This window comes from Ornithodoros turicata, chromosome 5 (assembly GCF_037126465.1).
Source record: "Ornithodoros turicata isolate Travis chromosome 5, ASM3712646v1, whole genome shotgun sequence".
Lineage (NCBI taxonomy): Eukaryota > Metazoa > Arthropoda > Arachnida > Ixodida > Argasidae > Ornithodoros > Ornithodoros turicata.
The window spans coordinates 57,211,163-57,219,952 of NC_088205.1; the positions used below are offsets into that span (position 1 = coordinate 57,211,163).

Genomic DNA, 8,790 nt, shown 5'->3' on the forward strand with positions numbered 1-8,790 from the left:
AAACGGAAATAAGGCAAGATAACTGATTGCGGCGGGTCGTTCGCGACATGGAACAAATATTTTCGTCAATGCAGTTGTCCATTGTTTGACTAGGGAAAAGGAGCCGTCCAAGGCTTGCAGTGGGAGGCCAAGATATGGCAAAACGGAAATAAGGCAAGATAACTGATTGCGGCGGGTCGTTCGCGACATGGAACAAATATTTTCGTCAATGCAGTTGTCCATTGTTTGACTAGGGAAAAGGAGCCGTCCAAGGCTTGCAGTGGGAGGCCAAGATATGACAAAACGGAAATAAGGCAAGATAACTGATTGCGGCGGGTCGTTCGCGACATGGAACAAATATTTTCGTCAATGCAGTTGTCCATTGTTTGACTAGGGAAAAGGAGCCGTCCAAGGCTTGCAGTGGGAGGCCAAGATATGACAAAACGGAAATAAGGCAAGATAACTGATTGCGGCGGGTCGTTCGCGACATGGAACAAATATTTTCGTCAATGCAGTTGTCCATTGTTTGACTAGGGAAAAGGAGCCGTCCAAGGCTTGCAGTGGGAGGCCAAGATATGACAAAACGGAAATAAGGCAAGATAACTGATTGCGGCGGGTCGTTCGCGACATGGAACAAATATTTTCGTCAATGCAGTTGTCCATTGTTTGACTAGGGAAAAGGAGCCGTCCAAGGCTTGCAGTGGGAGGCCAAGATATGGCAAAACGGAAATAAGGCAAGATAACTGATTGCGGCGGGTCGTTCGCGACATGGAACAAATATTTTCGTCAATGCAGTTGTCCATTGTTTGACTAGGGAAAAGGAGCCGTCCAAGGCTTGCAGTGGGAGGCCAAGATATGACAAAACGGAAATAAGGCAAGATAACTGATTGCGGCGGGTCGTTCGCGACATGGAACAAATATTTTCGTCAATGCAGTTGTCCATTGTTTGACTAGGGAAAAGGAGCCGTCCAAGGCTTGCAGTGGGAGGCCAAGATATGGCAAAACGGAAATAAGGCAAGATAACTGATTGCGGCGGGTCGTTCGCGACATGGAACAAATATTTTCGTCAATGCAGTTGTCCATTGTTTGACTAGGGAAAAGGAGCCGTCCAAGGCTTGCAGTGGGAGGCCAAGATATGACAAAACGGAAATAAGGCAAGATAACTGATTGCGGCGGGTCGTTCGCGACATGGAACAAATATTTTCGTCAATGCAGTTGTCCATTGTTTGACTAGGGAAAAGGAGCCGTCCAAGGCTTGCAGTGGGAGGCCAAGATATGACAAAACGGAAATAAGGCAAGATAACTGATTGCGGCGGGTCGTTCGCGACATGGAACAAATATTTTCGTCAATGCAGTTGTCCATTGTTTGACTAGGGAAAAGGAGCCGTCCAAGGCTTGCAGTGGGAGGCCAAGATATGACAAAACGGAAATAAGGCAAGATAACTGATTGCGGCGGGTCGTTCGCGACATGGAACAAATATTTTCGTCAATGCAGTTGTCCATTGTTTGACTAGGGAAAAGGAGCCGTCCAAGGCTTGCAGTGGGAGGCCAAGATATGACAAAACGGAAATAAGGCAAGATAACTGATTGCGGCGGGTCGTTCGCGACATGGAACAAATATTTTCGTCAATGCAGTTGTCCATTGTTTGACTAGGGAAAAGGAGCCGTCCAAGGCTTGCAGTGGGAGGCCAAGATATGACAAAACGGAAATAAGGCAAGATAACTGATTGCGGCGGGTCGTTCGCGACATGGAACAAATATTTTCGTCAATGCAGTTGTCCATTGTTTGACTAGGGAAAAGGAGCCGTCCAAGGCTTGCAGTGGGAGGCCAAGATATGACAAAACGGAAATAAGGCAAGATAACTGATTGCGGCGTCGGGTGCAGGTCTAGTTTAGGTCCGCCACTCGATTTGAACCTTGAAATCTACATACCTGGATGTAATTATGCAAGGTGCATCGTAATCTGCAATTAATATGCGGCGCTCGGTTCCACAAATTCCTCTGGAGACCCGTGATTCACGGAAAGTTTCGGCAGCGGCGACCATGTCATCTCCATGCTCCCATTGTTTACCTATGACAGCTTACGCACACCTCGCACTCTTCCCAGCATGCCTTTCGCCTGTTCATTGCTAGACGCACAGCGACTCCGCTAGCGGACGACAGTCGGCCTCCTCCTCACGCAATTGCTCCGCGCCAAAATTGGCACTGTCTTCTGCCAGCACAGTCTCGAACAACTGCGGGGGGGGGGGGGGGGATCCCCCCCCCCCCGCGTGTAATATGTACTGACCTGGCCTGACCTAACCTCCCTACATTTCGTGTAGTGAGGAAAGCCAAGCTCTATGGCTGATGCGTAGGAGTACCGCAAATGATACCCGTCGAGATCTAGCGCTTTCATTGTGCATTCTTGGCAACGAGCGATAGGGAACAGGCGAAAGGCATGCTGGGAAGACTGCGAGGTGTGCGTAAGCTGTCATAGGTAAACAATGGGCGCATGGAGATGACATGGTCGCCGCTGCCGAAACTTTCCGTGAATCACGGGTCTCCAGAGGAATTTGTGGAACCGAGCGCCGCATATTAATTGCAGACTACGATGGACCTTGCATAATTACATCCAGGTATGTAGATTTCAAGGTTCAAATCAAGTGGCGGACCTAAACTAGACATGCACCGCAAGTTGCAAATGTAAAGAGGTGCTTTTCCACAAAAGTAACTAGTTATCGCCTTTGGTTAAAGTAACTGCAAAATGTGACTAACTAAGTAACTCGGGTATTGCAATGTTTTCCACGCGTGACTTCCTATAGCATCGTTTTGTCGAGGCTTCATATAGACATCTCCCTGTTTGTAAACAAATAACGCCATAGTGTTCGACAGCGCCACGAATTTGGTAGAGTTGAACTACGCTCGCAGCTAGAGGCGAACAAGGTCGCGCCCGAAAGCCACGCTTGAGGGTGCAGAGCGAGAAAAGAGGCGACCAGGCTCTACTGAGGTTGATGGGTTTAAATGACGGCTAATGACGATGAGCCGAAAACGAAAGCTCGGGTCGCGCACCGTGAGGCGCGCAACCGATGGCGGTGCTGGTGATGAACATGACGCTGGTTCTACAAGGGGATTACGATGGTCCCTGAAAGGGACGCCGGCTTCGGTCCAACTTTTCTTTCAATAGGAGGCAGCGAACAAATGCTCATTTGGAACCCAGCCCTCCCCTTCCGATTTCGGTTTCAGTATGTCTACCAACGTTATGATGACCTTTCTCGGGTAGAGTTCTATATCCCGACGTTTTTCCCAGCCAAAAGGCTAGGTTTTTGAGTGAAGTGTAGTTAGGTTGGAGTGTAGTTCACGTGTGCTTCTGGTTCTTCGACCTCATCTGAGGGCTTGCTGTTTAATTGTAGCTTCGGCGGCTTTGGCGACGTCAAGAGCCCGTTCAAACGTAATACCTCTCTCCGAGAGAAGTCTGTGCTGGAGACCGGCGTCGTGTAGACCGGTCTAGACAGATAAACCGGTTTCGTAGCATAATGTCCAATGGCAGCAGGACAGAGATTTGCGTAGCCGTCGAGATGACTGCAGCTGGATCTGTTGTAATGGTTGTTGCGCTGTCCACGCTCGCTGATGCTGCAACGACTGTCGGCGTAGGAGAACGTACTGCACCTGTACGGACTGTACCGAACCGACAATCCTTGGCCAACCCTCGCAACGCGTTCAAATGTCTGTTATCGTTTCATGCTGAAATTGGTCCCGCCTGTGGAAACGCCAACGTGCGAGCAGTTCATATGGTGTCGAAGTGCCGGTTGGCGAGGCTCATGATCTCCTCGTAGGGTACTTCGGCCGGACGTCGCGGCTGAAGTACATCTCTTAGCTTTTCGAAGGTGGGCTCTCTACACAGGCTGAAGAGCAGGGCACGTTTCTTGGCGTCGACAATGTCGTTCGCCTCAAAGTAAAATTCGAGGCGCTCGACCCAAGATGTCAAACTTGTGCCTGACATATACAGGGTGTGTGCAGAAAAACGTGACCCGCATTTAGGCACATAGCTTGTTGTCTACCTAACTAATGAACTTCCGGTGGTGCACGATGGCGCATTTATGCGTGCGAAATCTGCTGAAAAATCGTGGAAGCCATAGTCAGCTTAAAAAATAGACAGAACAACGAAAACTTCGGCCTCTGTGCATGGGAATAGGGCAACATCGCGGACGCAGGAGAGTTGTGCTTAAGTACCGCTAGGGGAGCTATCGGTGCAGAAATCGAAACGATGTCCCACATGGATGTCCCACATGGATGTTCATCGCTAGTACCCCTAGCGGTGCCTGCACATAACTATCCTGAGACCGCCATACGCTACCATGCACTGTCATGACCGCCCTACTCTAATGCATGGAAGCCGATGTTTTCGCGCTCTGTTTATTTTTTTACGCTGAGTATGGCTTCCAGGATTTTTTTGTAGCTTTCGCGCGTATAAATACGTCATCGTACGCCACCGGAGGTTCCTCTGGTAAGTAGACAACGAGTTACATGTAAAAATGCGGGTCACGTTTTTCTGCGCACACCCTGTAGTCCTGGATCCGTCCTTCAGCCATAGCTGTTGCAGGTCCGCTCGTCGCCAGAATGTTATATACCAAAGAACGAGACCAAGGCCGAGTCCAACTTGTAGAGACTCCCAAGAAGAATAAGAGAATCCCAGTTGGGGTATAAATCCTCTAGAGCCAGACGCCCTTGTCCAACTTCTTTTGTGTCCTGTGAATGATGTTCCATCGAGAAACTGCGGACCAGAAGACGGCTCCAGGATTAGCAAGAAAGCACTGGCTTTCATTTCAATTGTATTTTCCAGATAATTTAGTTCCCCTGTTTAGTTCCTTCTGAGACAGGTACTGATCGCAGGGCTTCCATCACGATTCCTATTTAACGGAGTCGCTCCCCAACCAAGATTTGTGAGAAAGAGAAAGCATAATGCGAGCGACGATCATTCTCAGAGGTTGTAATAAAGAATTTTATTCAGCTCCAGCCAGTAAGATGGGAGCGTATCAAACCAACGGGTGTCCGGTCTACTCCAGGAAGCGCCTATTGTTGGGAGATGCACGCAATTTTTCTAAGCCAAAATTTTCTTATGGCTTCCTTGCGCTTTTGATGTCGCCTCTTCGATATTGTTTCACGCTGCGTCTTGCAAATCAGCATGTCTTCGCGGGACCTAAATTTCCCGTTTCGATACATTTCATTGACTTTATGGCGAATCCGGGTCATTTCCTCCCGAAATATACGTTCAGCGTTCGCGTAACGTCTATTTTGACGACGTTCGAAGACCAATAATCTCCCGTCTATCTCTTCGAGGTCCAACGGTTCCGGGCGAGGTGCTGGCGGAGAGTTGATCACGCCTGGCCCAATGTCGCGTCCGAAGACAGGGGAGAATGGCACGTTTGAGAATGGCGCGTAAGGCATAACACTCCTCCTGGTGGCCTCTCCTTACTGGTCCTCTCCTAATGACCTGGAACACGAAACAGAATGTACATGTCATGTTCTTTCCGTTCTCCAAATGACACAATTTACGATGTGATTGCGAGATGTACAGCCTCCAATCATTTTTACGTAAGATCCGCGTCTTGGCGTAAGGTTCCCGTAAGGTTTCATGCTCTAAAAAAAGCAAGAAAAGGAATATTCATTTTGGGGACTAGATGCATTGCCACAGACATCAGTCCCTTTCAGGACCAAGTAGACGCAAGTTTATGCGAAATTTAGAGACCATTTACAGTGCTGTGGAGTAGAATTCGGGGCTAGCAGACCGAAATGGGTATGAGTAATGGGCATTAGATGCTAGCTGTAACTGGTCCCCAACATACTCATTTTCGCTTCACTTAGGGTGCACTAGCTAGACAACAGCGACGTTTCTAATGACCTCACTCTTAGAGTTCTGTTGAGCGCAATTGAATTTGAACATAATTTGAACATACAATTTGAACATATATAATTTGAACCCACTTATTCGTGGGTAAATATTTCTGCAGCTAGAGACGGCAACCTGGGAGATGTTTATGGAGAAGCATTGATGGAAGCATGGAGAAATTGATTTTACCCGTTGCCTGCAGGCGTCGTGAGCAGTGGCAGACCAGCTACCAGAGTAGACGAGCCTCCCACCCCGTTCCAGTGCCAGCGCGCCAGTACCTCTTCTTCTTCTTGGTGTGGCCACGCGCAGCCAAGCTTTGTCTTTGTCTTTACCAGTCAGGATGCTACTCTATAGCAACACCACCTAGATCAGCAAAGCCTGATCGCTTAAACAGCGTGACATTATTCCACCCATCACGACATACTCCGCAGCCGTAACTGTGGAAGCGAGACGCTATCAACTGTTTGAGTAATCAAGAGTTGCTACAGAAAGCCTGTGTTTGGAACAGCTGAAGCAGACGACATGGTGAAGGAGGAAGAGCAAGCATCCAGGTGGCGTTGCCTAACGTTGTCAGATGTCGTTGCATATCGCTAACTACCGTTGATAAGGGCAGTATGAGCGCTGGAATCTTGAGCTCTAGGGGTTCCAAAGGCCGGTCGGGCATTTTGTCTCTCGACCGTGCTACCGTCACCAGTTGCGTGCTAGGCACTGTATGCCAGAACTTCTTTCGCGCTTGTGCAACGCGGTGATAACGTCAACACTACCGGCCCTGCCTGGAGCCTACACGAAGAGTATAATAAAATTTGGGAATATTGTAGCGAATGTTCCCGCGCAATTTGCGCACCCCAAACTTTTCAGACTAAAATTTTCTTCTCTTTTTTTTTTCTTTTTAGAAAAGGTGCACAACTTATGCTAGTACAGTGCATCCCGTAAATTCGAAATCTCTTAATTCAGACTTTCGGATATTTCGAACTGACGCTTGGGTCCCGGCAAACCCATGTGTATTTCAATGGGGAAAACGCCTGGTATTTCTAACATGAGCGTGTGCAACGTTTCATTCGAACGAGATTGCCCGGCTGTGTCCCACTACAGACTACGCATCAGCTCCGAAGTGCCCGGCCGTGCACTGGCTGGCATGCTGCTTGCTTATTACTAAACTCATTATAACTTATACTTAGTACTTATGAGTTCATTCTTCATAAAAGCGATTTTTGTACCAGAAGGAGCAAGGAATGGTGTGCGCAACCACGACCGGCGCGACACGATGCCGTTTACTCGCTGTCAGTAAAGCATGCAAGCCTTGCTGTTTTCAGGGGATCAAGAGCATTCCTGTCGACTACTACGCAAACAAAAAGAAAGCAGTTCAGTATTTTCTGGGTTGGCAATATTCGCAATTGTGGAGTTCCCAACTGGGTTGGGCTTAACGTCACAAATAATGGTCACAGAGTCATGGCCGAAGAAACAAACACAAGCGCGTGCAACAGATTATTTTCTGCCCTGAGGAGTTTTGATGCTTATCTGTAAATAAATGTTCTGGAAAGAACAAGCCCCTTATAGACTATACATGCACCCCTACGTCACTGATTATGTAACGCCATCGCGCAAAGCATGCTGGTGGGCACTATTAGCTTTGTCAGCCGGTCGTCTCGTGACGCCACATGTCTATATTTTTGCCATCACGTGACTGGAAACATGCGGCAATGCTAGCGAGCTATGGCGCATCTCTGACGCAGCTATATAGTAAGCGCTGTCAACGCATTAAGCCCAGAGCGGCTCCCTTTAGTTCGAACTCCGTTGTACTCGAACAAATATTCGGTCCCCTTCGAGTTTGAATTACCGGGATTCCGCTGTAAATACGGTACTTCAATAAAATGACTTTCAAGTCAAACATGCATACTTTGGCAGTGAACTTTCGAAGCGCAGTACTTGTCAGGCTGTAATAGTAAGGACCTCAATGCGTATCCCACAATCTTACATGCAGCTATGCACTTTCTGTTGTTCCAGAACTACGAGTGTGGTGTTAAAGAAGAAACGATATTAATACAATGTTACATAAAACATACCACAATGTGTATATGCTTGGGCCCTGAATTAAGCTAACTGATTGGCAGAGTTTTTGGGCTCTTCTTCACTGTGCACCACTCCAAACTCAAGCACTTCTGTCGACGAGAAAATCCCAGGAACTGCAAGACCATTTCCCAGACAATCACACATTAGTTAGGTGCAACGTTGTGATGTCTACACAATGACATCTGTTCTGACAAAACGATCAAGTCGTCACATATCAGAGTCACTAAATAAGCTTCGCTTCAGAGTAACGTCACTGAGTTCCACAGGCGACCGGGAGAAGACATTTTGTTTCCGCTGTCTAAAGCTATCTAAAGCTGATGCGCCATCTAAAGCTGATGAGCAGACACGACTAAAATAACAATTCTCACCGTGGAGGCTGTGGGTTAGGGAAGCACGTGTGCTGTATTGTGAAGGACTGTGTCCTGAGGAGGCCAAGGTGAGCTCAAGTGTCAAGGTATCTACCTTGGTGAGCTGCTCGCAACAGGAGGAACATTTCAGAGCGTGCTCGATGCATGACATTGTGAGCGCTGTTAGGTGACTCTAGCGTAGCACTGAAACAAAATGCCTTGCTCCTTGCCTCTCCTCCTCATCCGTGAAGCTCAGTGTCACCACTCTGAAGCAAAGCTTATTTGGTGACTCTATCACATACCAAACATGTGAAATTTTTTCCTCCATAGGCTCAGCAAGTTACACAACACAGCAAGTTTTAGCTTGGAGCCCATTCTTGAGGAGCACGATAAAACAACAAAACGAATCTTGTGGAAAAAGTCAACTTCGCAAGTTTCTGAATACGCACGAGGAAATCAAGTGTGCCTCCCTACCATCTACAGTAGTAATTTGTGATTTAGCGCTAACCACATTCTTTCAGAAGTTTA

General features: G+C 47.8%; 1 long non-coding RNA gene across 1 annotated transcript; it reads right to left on the reverse strand.

Annotated features, from left to right (window-relative positions):
- Positions 1 to 4,939: 4,939 nt before the first annotated feature.
- LOC135396069 (uncharacterized) lies at positions 4,940 to 6,357 on the reverse strand. Its single transcript, XR_010423283.1, has 2 exons — positions 6,035 to 6,357; positions 4,940 to 5,449 (listed from the first exon to the last, which is right to left on the reverse strand). It is a non-coding gene; the product is annotated as an uncharacterized LOC135396069 (long non-coding RNA).
- Positions 6,358 to 8,790: the final 2,433 nt, after the last annotated feature.